The 7,914-nt window shown below is 40.3% G+C and overlaps 1 pseudogene; it reads right to left on the reverse strand.

Annotated features, from left to right (window-relative positions):
• Nucleotides 1–5,597: 5,597 nt before the first annotated feature.
• Nucleotides 5,598–5,692, reverse strand: LOC112656041 (U2 spliceosomal RNA; annotated as a pseudogene).
• Between the last annotated feature and the right edge of the window lie 2,222 nt (nt 5,693–7,914).

Genomic DNA, 7,914 nt, shown 5'->3' on the forward strand with positions numbered 1-7,914 from the left:
CCACATCAAGTCTTGGCTGTCTCTAATTAAAGGAAAAATCCAGTCTCTTTCTCCAATGACCAGGAGAAAAGTAGCCTGTATGCATCATCTCAAGGCCTGAAGGACAGGAGTTGCATTTCCTTTAGCCCAGGAATCAGGAAGATTTTTCTACAAAAAGCCAGATAGACAATACCTTTGGCTTTAGGGCTGTGTTTTTGCCACTGTAGCGTGAAAGAAGCCATAGACAACACGAAAATGAATGGGCATGACTGTGTCCCAGTAAATTTTATTTAAAAAAAATAGGTAGCTCTTCCATTTAGGGGTATAAGCCAAAAAGAATTGGAAACAGGTACTCAGCCAAATCCTGCGTGCAAAAGCTCATGGCAGCAAAATTCACAATAGCCAAGAAGTGGAAACAACCCAAATGCCCATTGATGGACGAATGAATAAACGACTTGTGGCCTAGCCCTACAATGAAATATTATTCAGCCGTAAAAAGGAGTGAAGTACTGATGCATGCTACACAAAGGATGAACCTCAAAACCATGATGCTAAGTGAAAGGAACCAGACGCGAAAGGTCACATATTGTATGGTTCCGTTTATATAAAATACCCAGAATGGGTAAATCCATGGGAACAGGAAGTAGATTGGTGGTTGCCAGGGGCTGCGGGGAGAGGAGGAGCAGCTTTGTCCATTAAGCTTTTCTCTGCTTAATGGGCAAAGAATTTCATTTTTGAAGTAATGAAAATGTTCTGGAACTCCATAGAGGTGGTGGTTGTACGACAAGGTGTGTATCCTAAGTGCCACTGAATTGTTACTTTAAAATGGTTCATTTTATATTATGCGAATTTGCGTTCTACCTCAAAAAAAAAAAAGTTAAAAACAAATCCAATAAGACCAGGCAGCTGTTGGATTTGGCCCACGGGTCATGGTGTGCTCGGGCCTGCTCTACTCCGCTCGGACTCCACTTTGATAGTTGATGAACTCTCCAACTCTGCCCGGAACCTGTTTCTAAGACTTGTATGTAGGCAGATATCATAGCCTCCTGATCCAACTCCCGGAAACCCCCCTCATTTTCTCTCTACAGCTGCATGTCCCCCCTTAGGTCCTAGCCTGGTACAAGCGCTCCACGCTGGGAAGGTGGCTTCGTCCACATTACAGTTCTCCCATTGCGCTAGGTGGGCTTTGGAGCTGACCTTGCAGAGCTTCCTTTCTCTCCGTGGGTTCCTCATGCCCAAAGCACCTCCCTCAGCTAGTCAGCTTTTAGGTTTTGAACTTACCAGCCTCGATGGGAGACACACAGACACTCAACACATCCCAGTTCTCTTGAACTCAGGGCCATCACAAGCAGCCCTCATTAAGTCACTGTTTTCTCTCCATAGCATGTTAGTTTGCAAGATAATGCCAGTCTGTGTTGATGCCTGACCCCCCTAAGCACAGTGACTGACCTAAGATGTCCCTACGAACAGTGATGAATCTGTGGGAATAAAGGATAGCAGGTCCAGACTTCAGTGTCGGCCCTGCTCATTCTACCTTCGTGGTCTTTGTGCCTCGTCTAACACTGAGTCTGATGGTTTTTGTCTCTAAAGAATATCTCATCCTCTTATCTATGTCTTTGATCGGTACCTGAATGAAATGACTTAATAGATGTGTAACAACTGGATAAATGGTAAAACTCGATGTTAATTATCAACTAAGGGAGGCTTGCAGAAGAGCAATTTGTGGCTTTATGTTATACTTATATTCTCTATGTAGTAGTAATAGAAACATTTCCCATACTTGAGAGAAATGTCATTTGCCTTGTGTTAGTTAGAGACCACATGGAACATAGATGAACTCCTCCAGCCGAGGGTCCCTTGGCCAACCCGCCAGCCACATGAGTGATCTGACACAAGGTCTACAGAAGAATGGCTCAGCTGAGGCTTTCTCAAAACGCTGAACTCTACAGAACCATGCACAAATAAAATACTTGTTTCTGCTTTAAGACTCTAAGTTTTGGGGTAGATTGTTATGTGACTGACATAGATGGACTGATAGAACTTCTAAGAAATTCTATATTCCTAGCAAGGAATAGAAGGCTGAAAAGTTGTATGAGATGTTTTCTAGGACTAGGGAAGAAAATGACTTAAAAAATATTTTATTTCTTTATGTAATACAGAGAGAGGGAGAAAGAGAGAGGGCAAGAGCAGGGGGGAGGGGCAGAAGTGGCTTCCTGCTCAGCAGGGGACTCAATTCCAAGACCCTGGGATCATGACCTGAACCAAAGGCAGATGCTTCACCGACTGAGCCACCCAGGTGCCTTGGGAAGGAAATGGCTTACATCACTTTCTATCACATTCTATTGGCCAGAACTTAGTCCTACGGCCCCATTTAGCTCCAAGGGAGGCTGGGAAACGCAGTAGTCCTGTACTCTCAGGAAGAGGGTACAGCACATTATCTGCCATAGCTATCCATGGCTTCTTCTCTCATTTTCCTTCTGGTGGATGGAATGAAATCTTGGTTCTCTTCCTGTAAGGGGCACAGTGCTGTAGCACTGAGGAATTGCAATCTCATTTCTTGATTCATGCATCTTGTTATGTTAGTTTTGAAACCCCATCGGGTTAGTATCAAAAACTCTCCTCCATTAAATCAGACCTGACATTTTGACAATTCTGGCCATTCAGACCTGGCATTTCCCAATGTCAGTACCAGGAAATACAAAGAAACAGGGTTGTGTAGAATTACCCTCCACTCAAAACCAAAGCTGCTGTCCTAGTAGATATTAAACTATTATGTTTCCCCATTAACTCTGTGCCCACCTTCCTGACAACCTTAAGATAGTATATCTTAGTTCTTGTAGTGAGAGAAAATTTTATCTTATTTGCAAAAATAACATACACACAGCTATATTTACAGTAACTATTTTTTTGAAATTTTTAATCCAGACAATGAGTAGGAAACACTCCTGAGAAGCCGAAGTCAACATATTGAAGAGGAACAGTTTAAAGGAGGCCAGTTTAAGATTGAAATTGCAGGCCAGCTTGCTGTGGTTTGATGTCCCAAAGTGGAAATCTGAGGGCTCTCATGCTTTCACATGTCACAGTTTCTCTATGGTAATTAACATTTATTTTTGCAATAAAATAATAATAGAAAAAGTATATGTTTCCTGATACAGGATCCCCACCCATCTTGTTCCCACGGCACAGTCACTTGGTGTCAGGTTGAGGAGATAAGGGAAGAACACAAAATCTACAGATACACAGAAAATGACTGACATTAGCATCTTTTCCACAGGGCTTGCTTCAAAGAACAGCATCCACCGAAAAAGAAGGATGGGAGTGATTTCTACTGGGAGCTAATTTTATTTTATTTTGTTTGTTTATAACAAAGAGGTGTTGTTTAAAAGAGGCGATTTAAAAGGAAAAATGTGGTAAAATTATAGAAAGACTAAGCTGAAAAGGAATTTTCTGAGGTTTAGCCAATTTCCTCAATTCAAGTCACTCAATTGAATTGGCTCAATTCCATTAAATAAAAACAGTTACCCAGCGTCTAGAGTATATCAACCTTAGGGATGCAATGACAAGTAAGATTCAGTCTGCCAGCAAATATCTCAGTCCTCGTGTGAAGAAACTTGACCTGGAGATCTGAAGTGACTCATGTAAGTCCTACAACTAGTCCGTGGGGAATGCGGGACTGACGCTCCTGCCTCACACCTCCTGATTCAGCAATGGGCCACAGATAGGCTATCGCTTCCCTACGCCAAATCAGAGCTATCACCAGAGAACTCACCCAACTAGTCAGATGCTTCATCTATGTGATGCTCAAAAGAAACCAGCAAAACGAGGTACTAAATATGAGAGGTGAGATTTTATAAGAAGGGAGGAAAGACAAAGGGAATAACAAGGCTTTAGAAAACTTTTCAAGTTCCCTATCAATTTCTTAAGATATTGTTTTTATAGTCTTTGCTGTTTAATGATGATAATCTTTGCTGTCATTGGAGTCAGGCATATCTGATAATCAGTGAATTTCCTGGCTGGGAGGAATTGTGGGTCTCAGCAATAGTTATAGTAATAATAACAGTAGCCATAATATGAGCAGACAATCCTTTTTGAGTGCTTACTATGTGCCATCGACTATTGTAAGGGGCATATTCAAATATATTCAAATATATTTCAAAATAACTCATTTAAGTCTAAAAATAAAACTATGAGATGAGTATTATAATTATCTCCATGTAAGCATTAGCTCTTGCCACACTTAATGCTGTGTAAAAAACCTCTCCCAAATTCAGTGGCTTATAACCACCATCACTTATTATTGCTCTTGAGTGTATGGGTCAACTGGTGGTTCTACTGGTCTTGGCTGGGCTTGCTCATTCATCTACAGTCAGCTGCAGGTCCCCTGGGCAGGAGATCTGGGATGGCCTTTGCTGGGTTGACTCCACTACATGCTAACCTTCCTCCATATGTCTCTCAGATCCTTTCAGCAGGTTAGCTCAGGCATTTTCCCATAGTAGAGACAGGGGTGCATGAGCAATTAATAGGACAAGAAGAAATGCACAAGCAATTTTGAAGCTTGCTTGCATCCTGCTTGCTTGAGGTCAGGGGTAGCATTGGGATCATCATTACAAACATCTACAGCAGAAGTTAAGTAACTTGTTCTTCTAATTAGGATATGTGCTCACCTGTGTGTAACAGAGTCCAAAACAGCAGCAGATTATTACTAGTAGTCCCAAGATAGGCAGTCCAGGCTTGTATGTTTGGTGTGCTCTACAAGGCCTCCAGGTTTCTTTTATCGAGTTTCTCTGCCTTCCTCTCAAATAGTGTACTCGCTGCAGTGTCTAAGATTGGTCATCACTTCAACCTGTTCCAAAGTAAAGATGGCTATCAAGAAGGGAAGAAAAGTATGCCTTCCCTCCTCCTTACAGATATGAGTAGAAATCTCAGGATTTCTACTTCTGGTAATATGAGCTAGGTGATATGAACCAATCCTCCTGCAACTAAGAAAGTTAAAACCTAAGAAGCATCCAAGAGCCAATAAGATATTGAGAAATTATTGGCCTGACATTCTAGAGAGGCTGCTAACTCAGAGGAGATGAGCAAAGCACTTAGAGCTGCCTTTGTCTTGGGGGATGCTTTGTTGTCCTTCTGGTGACCCCAAGGGACTAAAAAAAACAAAGACCTAAATCCTGTTTCGGCTGGGCAGCAAAGGGATTTGCCCTAGAAGTAATAGTAAACTGGAGGTAAACTGACACTTGCCTCATCAAAAGCCAGCTTTGCAAAACTATGATTTTCCCTCAGAAAATCTCATATCTAAACTTTAAATCAAGGTGATACTAAATTGCAAGCACTAGCCCCAGTTACCTAGCAGAGATAAACATAACTAAGAAAATATCACCTTAGTCCTCAAATTATTCCTACACATAATACTTCCGATATAATAACAAACACATGACCAAAGTTAACTAGACAGCAAGGAGACAAGACCAAATGGGCAAGAACTAACAGAAACAACAGACAGTAGAAACAGATCTGTAGACCACAATGATTGGACTTGTCATATACAGACTGTAGAACAGTAAAGATTATTATCATTAAACAGTGAAGAATATAAAAACAAAATCTTAAGAAAATTGACAGGGAACTGGAAGATATAAAAATCGATGTAACAATTTTGTAAAAGAACCAAGTAGAAATTCTACACTTGATCTTAGCCAAAAGGCCAAGAAGCAATGCCAAGTAGGAATTCTAGATTTGAAAAATACCACAACAGAAAATAACAAGATTAACAACAGATTGAGAATAAGCCCAAAGAAACAGTGCTAGATGAAGCACAAGCCAAAGGATGAGACTCAGAAGAGCCAGAAGATAGTGATAGAGCTGAATATATGTTTAATTGCAGTCCCATGAACAGAGGAGAGGGAGAGGGAAGTTGTGAGATTGAGAGAGAAGTAATTTTGAAGTGATGAAGGCCAAGAAACTTCAGAAACGATGGAAGACAGCAATACACAGAGGCACACTGCATCCCAAACAGAACTTTTAAAAATACACATGTAACAGAGCTTATTAAACTTTAGAAAGCAGAATTAAGCAATCTTATCCCTTTTGTTCTCATTGTCCAGATCTTGGTCATGTAGCTACAACTACCTGCAGGAGAGGGTGGAAAATGTGAGGTTTTACTCCATTGTTTATTCAGATGTATATGCTCTGACAAACACTGCAAGTCTATTACCATGAGAGAGAAGAGAAGCATCAGCGTTGACATTGATGTCTTTCCAAGGTCACATGGCTAGTAGGTGGCAGATCAGATATTTACTTCAGTGTGGCCGGGCTCTGTAGCCTGTGCTCTAGTTGTTTGCTGTACAAGCGTATGACTATAGTCCAATGCTTGGGTTTGCAACCATTGGCCACAACTCAACAGAGTGTATTAATTAAGCAAAAGGATGATTAAAGACAGATTGGGAACAGGATAACCAGACCAGGATCATGCTAGCAGAAAACTAGCACTTCTCAAACATTTCAGTGTTGTTCATATTCATTAAGAATTTGCCACCTGTGACACAAAGTCTGAAAGTGTACAAAAGGCTGCAAATACCCCAACTTCAGGAAGCTTAAGTTTGCATTGGCAGCTTTAGGCATCTGATTAATGTTTTTGAGCAAAAAGGACAAGATGTGTCTCAAAATCAGAGTCCCAAGAACGCAAATAACAGGAGAGAAGATGAAAAGTTGATTCTCATCTTTCAGCACCCAAAGTCAATTTTTTAAAAAATGTGACTTCAGATATGTACCAAATAGAATCATGTATTTTTTTAAAGTAGCTCTAAGCCAGGCGCTTAGCAAACTGTGACTCATGGACCAAATTCATCCTGCCTCTGTTTTTGTTAATAAAGTTTTATTGGTACACAACCACATCCATCCACATCCATATTACCCATGACTGCTTTTGCACTACGGTGGCGGAATTGGGTAGTTGTGACAGAAACTGCATGATTTGCAAAGCCAAAAATATTTACTCTCTGGCCCTTTTCACAAGCAGTTGGCGGATCCGCACTCCAAGCCAATGACAACTTCATGATTCCAGGCAAAGATAAATTCATCTTCATATTCAGCCTTATTATAAAGGAACATCTGGGGTATTTATCTCCTCTTGGCCTTCTTTATTTTCAGGTGGAGATTTAAAAGTTTTTTTTTTTTATTATTGAAGTAGAGTTGACATATGTTATATTAGTTTCAGGTGTAGGAGGAGATTTTTTTTTAAGACTTGATTTATTTATTCATGAAAGACAGAGAGAGAGAGAGAGAGAGAGAGAGGCAGAGATACAGGCATAGGGAGAAGCAGGCTCCCTGCAGGGAGCCTGATGCAGGACTCGATTCCAGGACCCCAGGATCACAACCTGAGCCAATTTGAGCCAAAAGCAGATGCTCAACTACTGAACCACCTAGGCGTCCCTGGAGGGAAGATTTTTGACTGTGTGAAAGCTCCTCTTGTTTAAATGAGCACCAAGAATTGAACCTGACAATTTTGGATATGGTTTTTAATCCACCAGCATTATATAAATTCTTTATTTCTTTTTTTAACCGAATTAAATAATTTTCCAAATTTAATTGGTCAAGTAGCTTGATAAGCATAGGAAAATAAAACCATCGTATATAAGGAGAATACATTGCCCTGAAAGGCCTGCTTGGTACAGGTTTCTCTGAAGAAAGGGTGTTTTCTCTACAATGGATGATTGAAAACCAAAGACATGTTTTTCTAAGGTCAGACCATAAGGAATCATAAAATCAATATTTCTAACATTTATGGATTTGCTCTCATTAGTTTTTGGCAATACATGACTTCTTGATTTTTGAAAGAGGTACAAAATGGTGCAGAAAGCTTCTGGAACATGAATAAAATATATATATTTTTTATAATTTTAGTGTAAACAAATTCCAAACATATGGATCACATTTCCT

Source organism: Canis lupus, chromosome X (assembly GCF_003254725.2).
Source record: "Canis lupus dingo isolate Sandy chromosome X, ASM325472v2, whole genome shotgun sequence".
Taxonomy (NCBI): domain Eukaryota; kingdom Metazoa; phylum Chordata; class Mammalia; order Carnivora; family Canidae; genus Canis; species Canis lupus.